We start from the raw sequence: 20,504 nt of genomic DNA, 5'->3' as shown, positions 1-20,504 counted from the left end.
GATGGGTCTCGGGTCCGTTGTTCTCTCGAAGGCAAGTCCACTGTCTGACCACTGTGGTGGCATGACCTAGTCTTAATTAAGCCAGAAAATCCTGGGAAATGCTGACATACTTATTGATTTAAGATATAACAATTTAAAACAATCCTTTCATGAATTTCACTACAATTTTCTGCTCTTTTGAAAAAAAATTTCTTTTGACTGTTTTGATGTTGTTTAGTATGTTTAAATAATGATGGCAGTCTCTATAAAAGGGCAGTTTGACTTTTAAGTTTAGTTATACTGTTTTAAACTACATCCTTCATCTATTTGTCCACCCAGAAGTGCTATAGGATATAACTTGAAGACTATGGTGAGGTGGTGGGGGACAGTCATGTGTTGAGAAGGAGGTGCTGCCAGTAACGAAGTGTGTGAGGTGACGTTATTGACACTGCATACAGGGAGAATAAAAATACTCTATTCCATATTCATTTACAATCTACGTCTGGCCCCCATATGGTTTTACTTTTCTCCAATAAGAAAAAAAGAAATTGTCAGTAACTGTCTTTATAAGGTCTTAAAAGGAAACAAACAATAGAAAATCTAGGCTGGAGTAATGACCATATTATAAAAAAGATACATTGCTATTCACTGTATACAGGAAATGTTAGGTCACAGACAAGCACAACAAAAAGACTACTAAACAAGTAAGCTTTCGATCAGAAAGTCTTCTTCCAAAGTGGACAAAACACACACACACACACACACACACACACACACACACACACACACACACACACACACACTCACACATACACCCATGACCGTTGTTTCTCCCATTATGCGCAGTTGCTCCCAGTCTGGCCCTAGCAGCCAGAGACAGTGGTCATGTATGTGTGATCTGCATTTGCGCGCGTGTGTGTGTGTATGTGTGTGTGTGTGTGTGTGTGTGTGAATGGGGGGGGGGGGTGTTTGCACCAAAAGCTTACGTGTTTAATAGGTGGTGTTTCCCCCCCCCCCCCCCCCCCCCTGCCAGCAACACAACATCTACACTATACAGTGAGCGCCAATCTATCCTTTTCATAATACTGTTGTTACCACCTTGCCAAGAGGCATATTGTGGAGTAATCCGAAGGGCTCTACTAATTTGTACAAGAGGAAGGAGAGCACAATCTCAATGTAAGTTTTTAGAAAACTGGTATGTGCATTACTTCTCCAAACCTTTCAGAAAAGACACGGTATGCTCTTCATTCAGCAAGATGCGTAATAAACAATATTAGCAATACTGCATCAAACTTGTTCACTTTCATCTTTGGATTAAACATTCGATTTCAGAGAGTACAGAATTTGGCAGAATCAAATTTTGGGGATATGTGGAACTGGGACAATGGCATATTTTTTACCCATTCAACAAACTAAGCACTGCTGGTTGCTACTTTTATTGTGTCTGCTGCTGCAATGCATATATGAAACTGTAAGTGCAGCATCTATGATGGAATAAAATGTTATACAAATGAAACAAACAGGCACAGTGAAATAGAGTAGTATGGCTCATCATTTCGGTCTCACAGATTAGCAGGTGTTGACTTGAAAGATAATACTTAAGAAGTATTTACTCAAATCCAAGCCGCACTTTTTTTCTGGTTTTTGTAATCCAAAAAACCGCCTGCGGCTTAGAATCGAGTGCAAAGCAAGTGGAAGTTCTGAAAAATGTCAGTAGGTGCTGAAACAACTAACTTCTGCCGTCGAATATATGTAGCGCTACACAGGCATGCTTCATAGGCACAAAGATAAATACTGGCGCCAAAACCTCTGCGTCAGTAAATAAATTAAAAAAAAAAAGGTGGAAGACAATTTTCATACATTATCCAAAGAAGTAAATACAAATTCCGTATTGTTCATCTTCGAATGTAGCAGAACTTCAATGTATTACGAAAATCCGACTGGCAAGACTGTTTGGGATGTTTGTCAATATGGCCAACTCTACGTTCTGAATGTTTTCCTACCTGTGAGAAGAGATGGTTGCTAATAGGAACCTGATGAAATGTGAATCACATGCAGTATTCTCTTCATCATAAGAGTAATACGAATATAAACATTTTGCCACGTATTCTTTCGTGTTTGCTGCTATCTTATTTAAATCCTGTCTGCCTAATAAACTACGAAACTAGAGTGAGACAACAGCAAATGCGGAAGAATATACGTATCGTGTCATGTTTATATTCGTATTATTCTTATGCCTAATAGTGATACAGTCAGAAATGAAGCATGTCAACTGACTAGATTTTTATATCTAAGATGACTCTAATTTCTGTGCAGAATTTGATGTACTAAAGAAGCGGCCGCAAAGATTTTCAAATGGAGAAAAATTTTCGCCTAACTCTCGTTCAGAACATGTTCTATCATACGCAGTCTATTATTTGGTTCTTGTTGATCATTATCAAAGAAAGCAGCAGTGCGACAAACAATGCATGACACAGTACAGTAATGCATTTTCAGCTTAGAGTGACATAAACGCCTATAACAAGGAAAATGGCACTTATCAGATCAAAGCAAAATAAGCAATCGATTCAAACCAGATGAAGCACGTGAAAAAGGAAGGGTACCAGTATAAATACGGACGGAGCGCCTGACGCATAGCAATGGCTACCTGGTAAAGCTTAAGTGCTACGCTTACGACTCGAACCAAACTACTGTAGCTGTATCGTCATTCACTCGAACTAAATTGTGTCTCATATTACAATGGACTGACTTTGTTTCGATTTGGAGGTGCGGCCTAAAACTTTTCTCTCCCCTTGAACTTCGAGTCTCAAATTTCAGGTGCGGCTTAGATTCGGGATTTTTTTTTTTTTCCCTTCCTTTATTTCGAGTCTCATTTTTCAGGTTTGAGTGTGGCTTAGATTTGAGTAAATGCGATAGGTGGTATTTCAACTAATTCTGACTATGAAATAAAACAAAGTACAGCAGGGAGCTCTGACGAATCAAAGAGCAGCGATGAAGATTCTGATGAATAGTAAAGTATGAGTTAAGAAATAAGATGCTACTGAGATCATAAATTTTTCTTGTGTTGATGAATCTGTTAACAAACATATTCAAAAATGCACTGAAACATTGGCACATGTAGTGTTGGGAGGTGATAAACTGTCATTACTGTTAGAGGAGCTACGTATTTCTTGCTGTTCTACTCCTACATGACACTGTATCTGAAGGTATAGAATGAATCTTCACTGGCTAGAGAAATGGGTAACACAATTTTACAAGTCTCTGCTGTCATGTAATCTCTTCAGGGAAATCATGACTGTACTACGATTCGGTTTGTGGTTGACAAGGTCAGAGTCATTAAGAAATGCAAGGCAGCTACCATGTCAGTCCTAGAAGAAAGAGACGTAGCAAACTGTCAAAGCATGTACATCCCCGGTCCTTATGTTTGTGGTGATGTACTAACCAAGTAATACTGAAGTGTGATCCAAGTCGCACAAATATGGCTTTAATAATAACCTCCGAACAATATGCCTCTAAGGACTCAACAAGACACAGAACGCTGATATGCACATTACAAACTAGAATCACACAGAGAGTCAGTCAGCACTGTTCCACACTTACATATGTGCAAGTCGCCAGCAGATGGCATGGCAGGGAATGCACGGCACGCTTGGCTCCCAGAGACGGCCTCCAGCAGCCAGCCTGCAATGATCAGTCGGTGACCAATTTAAAGACGCAAGTACGGCAACACCACTCTCGGTGCACTCACACAGACATGTACTAGTAGCACGATACAGCAGTGATGAGCAGTAGTACCCCTCCTGTCTTGCGCGCCTTTTATCTGGCCCTACAATTTACTTTCCTAGACCCACACAAATGCCTGATCCTCCTAATTCAATTTGCTCTGCAGACTATTTAAAATTCATAAAGAAAAAGGAGCCACAATTGCACTTTGTGTGCCAGTTACTTTCCAATACATTGGCACCAGCTGATCTTATTTAAGAATACTCAACTTTCGTAGCCATACTTACAGCACATCCTTTGCTTCCTGGTCTAAATCCAAGTTAACTCCCAGCCCCCTCCCCCCCACCCCCCCACACACACACGCCCCTCCCCCCCCTCTCCACCCCCCCTCGCAATCAGCTAGTTGTGTGCTGTTATCTCACGTCACACCCTAGTCTATGAGCACCCAGCTGTCTGTCACCTGACCCCTCTACCTGCACCCCTAGCTAGCCCACAGATGGCTCCCCACTCTCCCACGAGCCACTAAATGCTTCCCTCCAAACCCCTCCCATCTCTCTCCATCCCTCACATTGCCTCAACCCACCCCATCCTACCCCACTCTAAAGACCCACCTCACTCCAGAACACTCACCGTGGGCCAGTAAAGAGCTGGCAGTTGAGCGACCACAAAATAAGGAGACGTGCATGCGCATGTGAGTGTGTGTGTGTGTGTGTGTGTGTGTGTGTGTGTGTGCTCGTGCGCATGTTTTCCCTACAGCTAAAAAAAGAAAGTGCATTCTGGAAGCTCGCCAAGCAACGTACCTTTTAGTTTGGAATGTAGAAGACGAGGTACTGGTGGAAGTAAAGCTGCGAGTACGGGTTGTGAGTCGTGCATGGATAGCTCAGATGGTAGAGCACTTGCCCATGAAAGGCAAAGGTCCCAAGTTCGACTCTTGGTCCGGCACACAGTTTTAATCTGGCAGGAAATTTTCATACCAGTGCACACTCCACCGCACAGTGAAAATCTCATTCTACATACCTTTAGTTCATGTGCCTATCGATGAGACAGTGCTTCTGCCTTTTGGTGAGCCATCTCCTTTATTCCTAAATAATTCGTAATTTTCAACAGAAACTTTCCGTACGTTATTATTGCATCCTACATTACAATATGCAATTTCCACAATATGTGGTCCTCTGTGAATATAATGGGGGTAACAACTGTAGGAGACCAAAAACTGACTGCAGTAAGCAAGTTCAAGTTATTGTACGCTGCAGTAGTTATGCAGAGGTGAAGAGGGTCACACAGGATAGGCTAGCATGGTCACCTCCATGAAACCAATCTTCAGATGGAAGATCACAACAATAAAAACATTTGATTCAGCATACACCAGACTCCAAACAGCGTACACAACCTGTATGCTCAGAAACACAGAAAATCATATTGGTTCCATCAGCAGGAAACTTCAGCCCGTAATTGTTATGGAACACTGTGGCGATTTTGTTCATTAATAAAACCCAAAACTGGGGAGTAATAAGAGAGTATTGTTGTAACTTCTTATCAACCTGGTTACCAAAATACATATTAAGAACACTGGTAAAGTGTTATTTTAAAGGGGTCACTCCAAAGCGCCACGAAAGTATTTGAGCAATGTATAAAATTAGAGAATCAGTGCACAATATTGAAAGCCTATCTACATAATCTATATCTGCATGACTAGTCTGTAATTCACAATTAAATGCTGGCAGAGGGTTCAGAGAACCACCCTCAACCTCTTTATCTACCATTCCACTCCCCTACAGCATTTGAGGAAAAACAAACACTTCAATATTTCCGTACAAGCTCTGATTTCTCTATTTTATTACAATGATCATTTCTCCCTATGTAAGAGGGCTCTAACAAAATATTTTCACATTCGAAGGAGAAAGTTGATGATTGATATTTTAAGAACCTGCTCCAGCAAATTGCTTTTGCTTTAATGACTGCTACCCCAATTCACATGCGATATCTGTGGCATGCACTTTCCTGTTTGCCAATAATACAAAATGAGCTGCCCTTCTTTGAACTTTTAAATGATGTCCTCTGTCAGTCCTATCTGGTAAGGATCCCACACCATGCAGAATACTCCAAAAGAGGACAGACAAGTATAGTTGTAGATAGTCTCTTTAGTAATCCTAATCTTCTAAATGTTTTACTATTAAATCACAGTCTTTTGTTTGCTTTCCCACCGCATTATCTATGTGAGCATTCCAATTTAAGTTATTTGTAAATGTAATTCCTAAGTATTCAGTAGACTTCACAGCCTTTAGATCTGCGTGAATTATCATGTAACCAAAATTTAGTAGATGCCTTTTACTACTCATGCGGATGACATAACAATTTTTATTATTTAAGGTCAGTTACCACTTTTTGCATCATATGGATACGTAGCCTAAATCATTTTGCAGTTCATTTTGATCATCTGATCACTTTACAAGACAGTAAATGATTTGCAAGACTGTAAATGATAGCATCATCTAAGAGGACTGCTCAGATTCTCTCTTAAATTGTTAATGTAGATCGGCAACAGCAGGTGGTCTATAACACTTCCTTGAGGAATTTCAGATATCACTTCTGTTTTACTTGATGATTTTCCATCAATTACTATGAACTGTGACCTTTCTGACAGGAAACCACACATCCAGTTGCACAACTGAGACAATACGCCATAGGCACACAATATGATTAGAAAATGCTTGTGAGGAACTGTTTCAAAAAGTCTTCTGGAAATCTACAAATATGGAATAAATTTGAGATCCCAGTCGACAGCACTTATTACTTTGTGTGACTAAAGAGCTAGCTGTGTTTTAAAAGGTCGATATTTCTGAATCTATCTTGGCTATTTATCAATGAATCATTATCTTTGAGATAATTCATAATATTCAAACACAATATATGTTCCAAAATCCTAATGCAAATCAACATTAGTGATATGAGTCTGTTATTTAATAGATTACTCCTCTTTTCTTTCTTGAGCATTGGTGTGACCTGTGCAACTTTTCAGTCTCTAGGTATGGATCTTTATCAAATGAGCAGCTATATATGATTTCTAAAGGAGCTATTGTATCAGCATTCTCTGAAAGAAACATAACTGCTTTATTACACTGAGGAGAGCTACTACTAAGTTACTCACAGTTGCAGTTGTTCTTGATTTGAATACTGCAATATTTACTTTGTTGTCTTTGGTGAAGAAATTTCAGAAATCCGTGTTTAGTAACCCTGCTTTAGTAGCACTGTCATCAGTAACATTACCACAGCTATTGAGCAGTGAAGGTATTGGTTGTGTCTTGCCATTGGTGTACTACACATGCAACCAGAACCTCTTTGGATTTTCTTCCAGATTTCAAAATGAAGTTTCACTATGGGAACTATTAAACACATCTTGCACTGAAACCCACCCTAAGTCTCGAGCTTCAGTAAAACATCGCTAATCTTGGAGATTTTGCATTCTTTTAAATTTTGACATGCTTTTTTTCATTGCTTCTGCAGCTGAGTTTTGACATATTTTGTGCACCACCCTTTTAATTTATTTGGTATCCTTTCAATTGCACAAACAGAATGTGCAAAGTAAGTGGAAATTACTCGTCTCTTCCCTGATTACAGTGCAATAGAAGATACTACAAGATGTTGACAGATTGCCATATCTCGGTAGCTTTATATGTAATAATGAGGTCACAGATGCAGAAATCACCAGCAGAACTGGAAAATCAGTCCATATGGTAATTAGGTCTGTAATATGTCAACAAAGCTTTGACTGTACTCCTTTATCATTTATATGTGTGAGACTTGGAAAATATCAGTAAAATCAGCACACAGTCTCCATATTTTTCACCAACAATGCTAGAGATGAATTCTGAAGATGTTAACCCAACCAAGTTACAAACGATGAAGTGCTGAGAATACGAGGTCTACACAGCCTGCACGTAATTATTGTTGAAAGAAGACTGAAGATTGCAGGTTATGTTCTACGCATGTAAGGTGGAAGAATCCCAAAATCAACACTGTTGTGGAAATCAATGGACAGATACAGATGTACAGGAAGACCTTTTAACACCTGGAACTTTTGCAATGAATCTTCAATCCATGGACACAAACTTGGAGGAAGGTGAGAACTTGGCAGCTGATCGAGTGAACTCTGTGAAACCAGTTCCTTGTATGGTACACAGCAAATCTGAGTAAGTTAGTAAGTAAGTAAGTAAAGTAAGTACAACTGGGGATTTTGCAAAACTGCTGGATGATCGATATTATTGTCTAGATTTGACACTGTTGGACTTCTACCTTTTCCTTGATGTGTATTCTTCAAATTGTGAGTTTTATGAGAAAGCTGATAGGTACTTACCAATCAACCTTCCCTCACATGAACTGACATTGTCTCTTTATAAATTCTACTGTGCTAACAATTATCTACTGAGAATCCTCGACTAGGTCTCCGCAGCTCAAATGAGCCAGTTTCTTTTAAATTTCTGTCTTTGGCTATAATTGTCTTCCAAGTATGGTGACACAACATCCTGTCATGAAACTTTTGCCTTTACACTTGTTTACTTTTCTGGACACTGCCTTTTTCTGCACTGTGCACTAAATACACTATGTGAGTAATGTCCAATCTCCAACAACCAATCGTGAACTGTAAACAGTTGTGAACTCTACCAGGGCACATAACAAACAATTAACATTTGCGTTTTAGTGTTCTAAGCTGTGAAGTCATCAGCGGACAAATAATTTAGTACCTATTCCTGGACAGCCGGAGTGGCCGTGTGGTTCTAGGCGCTACAGTCTGGAACTGAGTGACCGCTACGTTCGCAGGTTCGAATCCTGCCTCGGGCATGGATGTGTGTGATGTCCTTAGGTTAGTTAGGTTTAATTAGTTCTAAGTTCTAGGTGACTGATGACCTCAGAAGTTAAGTCGCATAGTGCTCAGAGCCATTTGAACCTATTCCTGACGTGCTGTTGTTTGGAACAACAACTGACATGATCCAAAATATTACTTTTTTTTATTATAGCTTCACTTTTATTTTGTCTAATGATTGCTAATTTCAGTATCAAATTCCATCATCAAGCCACTATATGATTGGAAAGCAAAGTGTATCGTTAAAATATTGTTTATTAAACAGATTACCATTATATCATCATTCCTTAAAGTAATGTCCAAAGTGGAAGGACAGATGATTAATTTTGAGTATATACAAAAGTCAGAGTACTGAACCGGATATGAAAGAAGGAAAACCAGAAGGGCAGTGAGAGACGGGTGCCTTCTATCACCTTACTTCCTAAATATTTTCATCAAGGAAGTAATAACAACAACAAAGAAAAGATGACAAGAATCAAAAGGTAATTTCTGGAATGCTCCAAGAAAATGTGATAGGACCATTACATTTACAATGAATATAAATGATCCAGTAGAAAGTGTCAGAGGCTCCTTAATATTGTTCACAGGTACTCTCACTTGTCCATCAGAAAGTAGCAACAACAGAAGGCAGTATCAATTTGCACAATGACCTGCAGAGGATTGGTGAATGATGCAGGCTCTGGCAGTTGACCCTGCACATAAATAAATGTAACATATCACTCACACACACACACACACACACAGGAAAAGAAATCCAATACTGTACAACTACACTATTAATGACAAATTTCTGGAAACAGAATCTACCATAAAATATCTAGAAGTAACTATCCAGAGCAACCTTAAAGTGGAATTACCACATAAAACTGCAATAGAAAAGCAGATGCCAGACTAACATCCACAGGAAGAATCTTAAGTGAATGTAAATTACCCCTGTGTCCTTACCCAGTAGGACTGACAGAAGAGGGAAAGAAGATCCAACGAAGTGCGGAGTGTTTTGTCACAGGATCATTTAGTCACTGTGAGATCATTACAGAGATGCTCAGCAACTCTAGTGGTAGATGCCATAAGAGAGCAGTTGTGCATCACGGAAAGATTTACTACCCAAATTTCGAGAGAGTAGTTTCCGAGAAGAGTCTGACAACATAATAGTTTCTCTCATATACAATTCACGAAATGATCACGAGAAGAAAATTTGAGAAGTTAGAGATAATACAGAAGTGTACTGACAGTCATTCTTCTCAAGCACTGTTCACAAGTGGAACAAGGCAGAGGGGATCAGTTGGTGGCATGAGACGTACCCCCTGCCACACACAGTTAGGTGGTTTTTGGAGCATGATGTCGATATGGAAACTTAATTGCATGCATATACACTGCAGATTGATGACATCACAATAGTAAATCAAAGTAGGAACTAAATAAAATGTTTCAGGCCTTAAATCTAGAAATGGTAAAACTAAAGCTAAAAATGAATACAAAGAAGACAAAAGTTATGGCTACAGACAAGAAAGGAGGTGGAGGTAGGACTGACACAAGAACAGGCAATGAGCAACTCAAGAAAGCAACTGAAATTCAATATCTCAGTAGCTTTTTGCAAGAAAACAATCAATATTTCAAGGCATTCAAGAAAAGAATAGCACAGGTGAAGAATTCCTTCCAAAATAAGAAGAAGCTGCAACTGAATAAACATATCAGCTTCCACATTAACAAAATATTTGTAAAGACCTTTGTGTGGAGTGTTCTGACACACAGATGCAAAATCTGTACATTAGAAAAGCCAAAGGAAGCTCGCCTCAAACCTGCTGAAATGTGGTTCTGGAGGAGAAGTACAAGAACTAGCTGCATTGACAGAAAAATTAAAGGAAATAGGAGAGAAGAAAAAAACCACTGAAAGTTATAGGCCAGGGCAAAGCAAAATACACTGGACACTTAACTGGAGACGATAATCTTTTAAAAAACATTTCTGAAGGCAAGATCGTAGGTAAGAAAACAAGGGGATGACTGAGAACATCCTACTTAAACAATGTGATCAATGAATGGGATTTTCTTCACACATGGAGATGAAGACAACTGCTGAAGAGAGGAAGCTGTGGCTGCAGAGACAAGGTTTAACCTTTTGGAAGAGTAAGGACAAACAAATACGAAAAAAGTGAGTCTACATGGTAGCTACATATGGAATAAATGACAACTTCTTGTGTGCAGTCATCAAGTCACTTACCCCAGTAGGTGCCTTATCTACTAAAAGTAAAGGTCACTGTTGTGCTTTCAATAGATGTGAACTGCACCCTGAAAATGGTATGTCTAGTTTGCAGTTGTACAGAAGCTTTTTATTTTGCAAAATGGTTCAAATGGCTCTAAGCACTATGGGACTTAACATCTGAGGTCATCAGTCCCCCAAACTTAGAACTACTTAAACCTAACTAACCTAAGGACATCCCTGCCTGAGGCAGGATTCGAACCTGCGACCGTAGCAGCAGCACGGTTCCGGACTGAAGTGCCTAGAACCGCTTGGCCACAGTGGTCAGCTTTTATTTTGCAAAGAAATTTTTGATAATAAGATGAACTGATGCTGGTACTTGCTACTGAAACCAGTAGTACTTATATACAACAAAAGTGTGACTATAGAATTAAGAATAATTTTTCCAAACAATCGAGTATTTTTTTCAAAATGGCACCACAATAGAGGATACTTATTTTAAACTAAAGACACAAAAGAAAAAAAGAGAAACTGTAAAGATCTTGAGTTTCATAATGCTCTCTTGGGAGGAAAATATAAGATACCAATTACAAATTATTTGTTTCAGTTCCTTTAGAATAATTTCCTGTTTCACAGGTGCCTTGAAGAAAATAAAAGATCTCAAAAGTGTCTTAATGACAACCGATGGCCTCATGTTGACAATAATTGGTAAACTTGCAAGCCATACTTTTTTATGTTGTATAAACTACGAAACTGTTAGCATCGTCAGCTAAAATTTACTTCTTCTGTCTTAATATACCTTCCTTCACTTACAGCTGCAGTGTGGAGACAGCGGTGAGGGTGGGAGCGGGGATGGGGGTGAGGGTGAGGGCGTACTGCTTTAAAATGGTGATTCTTGTATTGATATTCTTAACAACAGATTTATATCTTTTGTTTATGAAAGTCTGCATGCGATGACAGCTGCACTAGTAATACCTTCACAGGTTCGTATTCAAGTTGCAAGGCTAGATCTATGCCAGCCATGACACGCTCCCAGCCTTTCCTCCTCATGATCTGGTTGTAGCGTTGGGACTGCAGGGTGTCTAAGCTGATGTTCAGACCGTCAAGCCCTGCCCTCTGCAAGGCAACCAGCTGTCTTGTCAACATGAGGCCATCGGTTGTCATTAAGACACTTTCGAGATCTTTTATTTTCTTCAAGGCACCTGTGAAACAGCAAATTATTCTAAAGAAACTGAAACAAATAATTTGTAACATTGTTGCTGCATATGAAACAAAACTCCAGTTGATAAATTGAAAATACAAATTCCTTAAAAGTTAACTGTACATTTGCCCTAATACAAAGAGATAAGAAGGGTTAATAAACTGAATTGGAGAATGCAAGTTAAGATAGCAATGAAAAAATAATTAGAGGCATAAGATCACCTACTGCAACAGGGAAATGGGAATCAATATGAACCATTACCCAGCTACTGTCAACTGATTCCATGTCTCCATGCACACTGTATAAACCACTGTGGGTTTGTCCGACAAAGTACATTGTTGTACCACACATTATGGTTTATCCCCATTCAATGCTCATGTGGAGTGTGGGAAGAATGATTCTTTAAATGGTTCTGTGCATGCTGTAATTAATCTTGCCTTCATGGTCCCTATAGGAGTGATACATATGTAGTTATTGTATAATCCCTAAATACCTCGCTTAATACAGGTTCCTGAAATTTCATAAGTTGGGTTTTGTCATATATTTGGCGTCTATCTTCACTTGTCTGGCATTTCCAATTTTTAGTAGCTTCTTGATGCTCTCCCATGCATCAAATAAATCTATGATCAATCATGCTACACTATTTTGTATACAATCAATGTCTGCCATTAGCCTTATTTGTTATGGGTCGTACTTAAGCAATATTCTAGAATGGGCCACACAAGTATTTTGTAAGCAATGTCCTCTATAGACTGATTGCATTTTCCAGTATCTTACCAATGAATTGAAGTCTGCATTCTGCTTTGCCTACAAGTGAGTCTATGTCACCATTTCATTTCATCCAGATATTTGTATGAGTTGACCAATTAAAACTGTGATTATTTGATAATGTAGTCATACAATACTGTCTTTTATTTGTTTTGTGATGTGCTCCAATTTACATTTCTGAAAACTTAAACTCAGTTGCCTATCTTTGGAGCAATTTGAAATGTTATGATCTGACTCAAATTTGTGCAGATTTTTTTCAGGCAATAATTCATCATAGACAACTCTATCATCCAGGAAAAGTATGAGGTTCCTTATAATATCATCTTCCAGAACATTAAGGTACAACATTAATGTAATAGTATAAATTACTATAACTGTATAAATAAGTTTATAAGTGTGTAAAATACATTGAACTATTTGTTACAACAAAACATTGTACTGGTATACTCAGCAAGATGTTAAATCAGCAGATAGCTGCATTTTATGTTCAACATTTTGTGTACAGCATATATGCTGGAAAGGATTTATACCCAAATTAAATAAATCTGAAGAAATGGCAGTGTGTCTCTGGAAAAATAATCCATAAAAACTCATACAGTCCAATTTGCTATTATGTCACTGTTGCTGAAATATAATACAAAGTAACTGAATTCGATGAACATTCTCAGAGTGCAATATGCCTCAGAGTGAAATGCACAGTAATGTCAACATTATTTTTCAAGGCTATGTTTGTGAAAATGGATGAAAGCAAACCACACATTTTGTTCTCAATCTGCGGAAGCATTATGCACTGTGAAACACTGTACTGCTGTTCTACATAAAAGCTGTCTCATTGTCAACATCTTTCCCCTGCTGGCTGTTCTACACTTCTCATCACTGATTCAACACATTGTAAGATATTTTATGCTGTATGACACCACAGTCCAGTCTGGTTAGGGCAGCATAAAAATAATATATGAATTTCAGTATTGAAACTGGAACAGCAGAACAGCTCTCATCACACTGGATATCAAATCGAGGTTGGATTACAGCCGTGGGTACATCATTTTATGCTACTCAACTGTATGTCATATGTCAGAGTTCTTCAACTGTAGTGGCTGGTGACTGGTGGCCGGCGACTGGTGGCATACCCATCTCTTGGCATCCTGTGAACAGACGTTCTCCACAGGTGACAGATTTGAAGAAAATGCTGGATACGGCAACAGTGGAACACTCTCTGTATCGAGGTAGCTCAGTACAGATCAGGTGATGTGTAGTCTTGCATTATCCTGTTAAAAGATAACATCACGGAGCCCTTGAAAATAGGGTACAGCGATAGGCCTTAACAAAACACAAATGCAATGGCTGCTGTCCAAATTACTGGCTATGTGAACCAGAGGTTGTGACATGTATCCAGTTGCACCCCATACCATCACATCACATGCTGGACCTGCATGTGAATGACAGGTACAATCTGGCCAGGTCTGTTGGCATCAGAGCCTCCACACACAAGTACATCAATTGTGACGATGTTGCAGAACCGAGACTCATCTGATACAATGACACAGTGCCATTCCTGTGTCTGGCTTGTTGTCAGTTGCACCGCTGTCAGTTCAACTCTCTCTAGAGCTGCATTAATGGCTTGACAGTCTGTGCTGCTCCAGATGCCATCACATTGTATGTGTGGATACTTGTCTCACTGTATACAAGCCCACTTCCTGACTAAATGTACACAACTTCACTGCAGGATCATGTACGCATGAGCGAACACTTGTCTGCCCTCTCAGGTGCTAGTTGGATGGCACTACGGAGGCCCTGCAAGGCATTTAGCATGGCCCTCCTGAACCTACCAATTCTATGTTCGCACAAAATGAGATTCTGAGCAATGCAAGCAGCAATATAGTGAAACAATAAACCAGAGTCTCACCAGACCATGAGCCTGCCACTGCCAAATCTGGAATGCTGATAAACATTTCTCCTTCTTCCATTATGCTTAACACGGTCATCATGTAAACAACCAACACTGAAATAGAAGTTCTGAATGAGAAACCTGCTCCATAAGCTTTTCTTGCATACAGAATATGCATGGGAGTGCTGAAAAGTAATGCCTCTGAATTTTTTATTCTGTTCTCAATATCGGTCGAGGTATGACACATCACGCATATTACTTGGTCAACTTTCCCACTTCACTGACTTGTGGCACACCTCCCTCCCGCAAACAGATGGTGTCGCAATAGGCAGCCCACTCTGACCAGAGATTGTGAATATGTTTACGGTGCGCTTCGAAGAAGAGGCCCTGATGTCATCCAAATGGAAATCCACCTTCTTCTTCTTCTTCTGTTATGTGGATAACACACTTGTCATCTGGCCTCATGGAAGAGACAAACTTCTTGACTTCTTTGTACATCTGAACTCCACACGCCACGAAATCAAATTCACAATGGAGACCAAAGAAGAGGGAAGACTACCATTCCTGGACATCATAGTCAGGAGAATAATGGATAGCACCTTGTGCCACAGCTTGTATCTGACTCTATAAAACACATAAACGCAGTTCTCCCTATGTCACTGTGAATAATTTCAATAACAAAAAGTGAGATGAATGTTGCAGCGTACATTTAATTTCCACTTTGGCTTTGCATTCAAGATCAGTCTTACCTTAGAGTGCAACATTACATCTTTGGTTAATTTAATTATATGTTCATCAGATTTTGGTTATAAGGCACGTTTTGCTGCCTAATGTTTCATCTCCAAATACTGGAAACAATCCATGGAGGAAGAGGAGTATGTAAGACTTTGGTGGACCAGGTTGGAAGAATCTGTGAATTTCAATACTCTGTAGAAGAGCTCAATCATTTGAAAATAACTTTCAGACCTTGTGGCTATTCTAACAGATATACATAGGGCACTACATTCTAAAATATTTGCATCTTTCAGTGAGAAACAAGCAACTAGAGGAAAAGTTCTGTTGCCATTTGTAAAAACTGTCGCAGATAACGACCTCCGTGTGCTATGAAGAGAAGGTATTGACGCAGTGCATAAACCAAACTGAAGACCACAACAGCAGCCATACTCAAGCAAATTGCTATGCAGTAGTTTCAGTGAATTTGACAATGATGTGGCTGCTTTCATAGTGGCCCAGTCATATTGTGGGGTACGGAATGCCAGTGACAGGGCTGGAATTGTAGGTGACAGATGGGTTTTTGGCAAAGCCTTGTATCAATACCTCCTTAATTATTGAGCTGAAAAACTGTAAAAAACATCATACAGTAAAATCACACAAAAAAAATTCCTATTTCTGCAGGTATTGTGCTTTCTGTTTCTTTTTCATTACAAAAACATATTGATTCAAGTTTATAAAGTCACAACTATGTCACTGTGATTTGTGTAACACACATTCTGGAACATGTTCCAGGAATGCCATGAAACAGACAGCTTTAAATACTTACTCTAGCTCATCTTTCAAGACTTGCATGCCAACAACAGCACCATCTATCCAATCTGTTTTTATTTCACTTTCATGTAAAGCTTTCTCCACAAAGGATATCATCTGCCATGTAGGCAGTGCAAGAGGAAATTCCACACTCACATTTGGGTAACCAAGTGGATTCTGTGTCTTGTCAGAACCAAGTACAATCAACCCAATTTCATCTTTACCACTGGTAAATATCTGGAAACATATTAAATGGTAAAAATAAGTTTTGTTTATAACAAGTTGTATACCAATAAAAACATCACACACAGGTACTCTTTATAAAATCATTTAATTCGATAGATAAAAAATCTACTCACCAATCAATGGCAGAACACACACATAAAACACTGTTGTGATAGGCAAGCGTTTGGAGCCAGTGACTCCTTCTTCAGGCTGAATGGTTGCAGGGGAAGCAAGAAGGGTGAAGGAAAAGGACTGGAGAGGTCTAAAAAAAGGGGTAGATTTTGGTAAAGTTACCCAGAAACATGGGTCATGGGTGACTTACCGTACAGGATGAGAAGGAGAGACTAATTGTTGGGGAGTGCATCGGGCAAGATTTGGAAACCTGAGAGCTTAAAGGTGGAAGACAGGGTAATATGCAAGACAGAGATTACTACTAAAACTGTACATGAGTTAATAAGAGTGAGAAGCTAAGTGTATTGTATGCAACAGCTGTGGGAGGGGGCAGTGAAAACAGACGGGAAACACAATGAAAGATGTAGAAAGCTAAAACGGAGTGAAGCAAAGAGTAATTACAGTGAAGAAAAGCTGAGACAGGAGAAATTAACGTAAATTAAGGCGAGTTGGGTGGTGAGAACCAAGGACATGTTTTAGTGCTAGTTCCCACCTGCGGAGTTCTGAGAAACTGGTGTCTGGCGGAAGAATCCAGGTGGCATGTGTGGTGAAACAAGTGCCGAGGTCACGTATGCCATGTTGAAGAGCATGCTCTGCAACAGGATATTGCCAGTTCCCAGTATATACACTATGCCTATGCCCATTTATCCTAACTGATAATTTGGTGGTAGTCATGAAGATGTAGAAAGCTGAACAGTGTTTACATAATAGCTGGTATATGACATGTGTCGTTTCTATTTCTCGCCTGATCCGCAGTTCTGTGTGACTTTCCCAAAATCTACACCTTTTCATGGAACTCTCCAGGCCTTTTCCTTTACCCTTCTTCCTTCCCCTTCAACGCTTCTGTCTGGAAGAGCCACTGTCTTTTATGTGTATGTTCTGCTGCCGCTAGGTGAGTAGATTTTTTATCTATTCAATTAAATAAATTTATCAATAATTTATTGTTTTTGTTGTTATAGTTACTCTTTATAACCTACTTAAAATACATCACGTACCCTCCTCTCCACAATTCTTCGAACACATAGTTTTGCCTTTTGTAAAAAATCACTGCGTTTCTGTATAACATACTTGGAGTCAAAGTGTCCAACATCTATTACAATTATAAACAGATGAAAGAAAGTCATTGTATTTATTGGCAGTATTACGCAATCAAATATTTTGAAAGAGTTCCAGTGGTATAAATTTACAATATCTTACAAATAAATATATACGTTTATTCTTTAAATCAATTCTTAGCAATAACATAATAGTATAAATTGCAGAATCAATATAGCCAATTTTAATGTAATGACTGCAATACCAATACAAAATAACAGCGGTAAGTTATTACAAATGAGAGGGAGAGAGAGAGAGAGAGAGAGAGAGAGAGAGAGAGAGAGGCATTTAGACAATGTTTCATTACAGTGCGAAACTTATTAGAATTAAAATGAAGCCATAGTGAATTATTACATTCCAAAAATAATAATTATTGTGTTCTTTCACATCAAAATAATACATTCATTAGGCAATGTATACTTTTAATTTCAGAAATTTTTATAACAGCTCTGAACTTCACTGCTTCGATGAATTTATTACATGTGTCAATGAATGAGGGTTGATAACACTGCTTTAGTCATTCAATTGTTCGTCATGTGATATTCGCAATGTTCTTAATAACTTCTTATGTAAAGTTCTATCATCAAAAAGATAATCTACGTAAGTTTTAAAAGTCGCGAATCTTTAAACAACAACTTGAAAATGGGTATATCAGAATTTTGTATACATTCTAGCATTGCTAGATTTACTTTTAAATTTTAAAGTATATGAGCAGATTGAGCGACTTTCCATCCAGAAAATTTGCTGTTGGCAAGACCTCACTACAAAGAAAAATGGTCTTTCCGGAGTCAAATGCTAAAAAATTCATAAATACCAGCATTGTAAGTTATACAAACAGGTATTAAGCAATGGGCATAAATATCGTTCTGCTTGATTTGAAAAAAAGTAGGTAGATGAAAGAGTAAATTGGGTGCAAGGATTGAACATAAACTCACCCAAATTGCAAAGGTTTAAACAAAAAAAAAAAAAAAAAAATGGACCAAGAGGGTCACTGCTCAAGAAATGAGAACAGCCCCCCCCCCCTTCCCTTTCTTTTACAGGCTTGCTTTCACTTTTCAGATGAGACCATGTCCCCCATATGTGAAGAAAATAGCCGATACGTAAAGAGAATTACAGATAAAGCTTTTTCTAGAATAAGATTTTCACTCTGCAGCATAGTGTGCACTGATATGAAACTTCCTGGCAGATTAAAACTGTGTGCTGGACCAAGACTCTAACTTGGTGATCTTAACCCCAGATCTGTGTTGCCGATTTGGGAGGTAGATCTCGTATCTGGAAAGAGGAGATGACAGTTAGGGTACTATGGGTGAGCAGCTGCCATCAATTTTTGATGGTGCAGAACCCACAATAGTGGAACTGCTGCCTAGTCCAAAGGCACCTGTTACCAGTCTTACCCCACAATAGTGTATCGAATCCAGACGTAATGTCGAAGCTGATGAAAAGTCATATGAGAGATTCCTGTAATCTAGGTGTGACTTCACCAATGCTGCATGCAGCCATATCAAAGTAGAGTGGACCACACCGTGGTCAGTGTCGCTGAGGCATAGAAGAGCATTCAGGTGCGACCTACATGTCTGCTTTAGTTGACAAAGACGGGGAACCCATGTCAACTAGGCATCTAAGACCGGTCCTAAAAAACACAATGACAGAAATGCATAACATAGGTCATGGCAGGCAAAAAATGGATGCTATGAGTGAAAGCCCAGGATTGTGCTTGGTGTATTGCTCCCTGCATTCTGCCTCCAGCAATAGCCGTCGTGGATGAACAGGAAAGATGGGGACACCATATGCCATGCAGCTGCCGCCAGATCATTGATAGCCACAAAAAGGAGAGTGGCACTCAAAACAGAACCTTGTGCAAGCCCCTTCTCCTGCAGGGGGGGATGCTACAGGAGGCACCAACCTGTACCCAAAAAGTGTGACATGGAAGAAAGTTCTGGATAAAAATCAGGAGTGGGCCATGGAGGCCCCACTCCTTTAAGGTGGCAAGGACGTTATGGCACCATGTGGTATCATAAGATATACACGCAGATCAATGAAAACTGCAACAAGGAACTGATGCTGAGCAAAAGCTGTTCAGATAGCACACTTCAAGTGGACTAAATTATCTTCAGTAGAGCGCCCTTGGCGAAAAGCACCCTGGATCGAAGCCAAAAGATCCGGGGATTCAAGGACACAATACAGCCTTCGACTAACCATATGTTCAAGTAACTTGCAGGACACTGAGTAAACAATCTGGACGACAGCTGTCCGTTTGAAGAGGCAATTTATCTGATTTAAAAACTGGAAAAACGGCATTTTCTCGCTACTGGGAAGAGAATTCTGCATTGCACCAGGGATGGATTAAAGAAAGGCCAGGTACACTGACGGAAAAATTTGCAACACCCAAAAATAATTAATGTAGAGTAATGAAATACAAGGAATATATTTGTTGAGACAATGTATGTAAAGTGATTAACGTTGCAGGATCAGAGATCAATGTGAGTGTGAGATAAGCCACTGCAAATGTAAATGTAAATGCTGGTACGCTGTTGTACATGTGTCATGTGTGTGTGTTTGTGGGATGTAGTTCCATGCCTGTTGCACTTGGTTGGCCAATATAAGGACAGTTAATGATGATTGTGGATGGGTTGAAGCTGTCATCAGATGACGTCCAATATGTGCTCGATTGGAGGTAGAGCTGGTTATCGAGCAAGCCAAGGCAATATGTTGACACACTATAGCATGTTGGCTTACAACAGCAGTATGTGAGCAAGTGTTATCCTGTAGGAAAACACCTCCTGGAATGCTGTTTGTGAATGGCAGCACAACAGGTCAAATAACCAGACGGACATACAAATTTGCAGTCAGCGTTCGTGGGATTCATACAGAC

General features: G+C 39.3%; 1 pseudogene; it reads right to left on the bottom strand.

The window, feature by feature from the left end:
* Window positions 1-20,504, bottom strand: part of LOC126440376 (molybdenum cofactor biosynthesis protein 1-like) — a 79,448-nt pseudogene that overhangs the window by 40,824 nt on the left and 18,120 nt on the right.

Source organism: Schistocerca serialis, unplaced genomic scaffold, assembly GCF_023864345.2.
Source record: "Schistocerca serialis cubense isolate TAMUIC-IGC-003099 unplaced genomic scaffold, iqSchSeri2.2 HiC_scaffold_1362, whole genome shotgun sequence".
NCBI lineage: Eukaryota > Metazoa > Arthropoda > Insecta > Orthoptera > Acrididae > Schistocerca > Schistocerca serialis.
The sequence above is the reverse complement of the archived record's forward strand: the minus strand, read 5'-3'. Positions and strand labels throughout refer to the sequence as shown.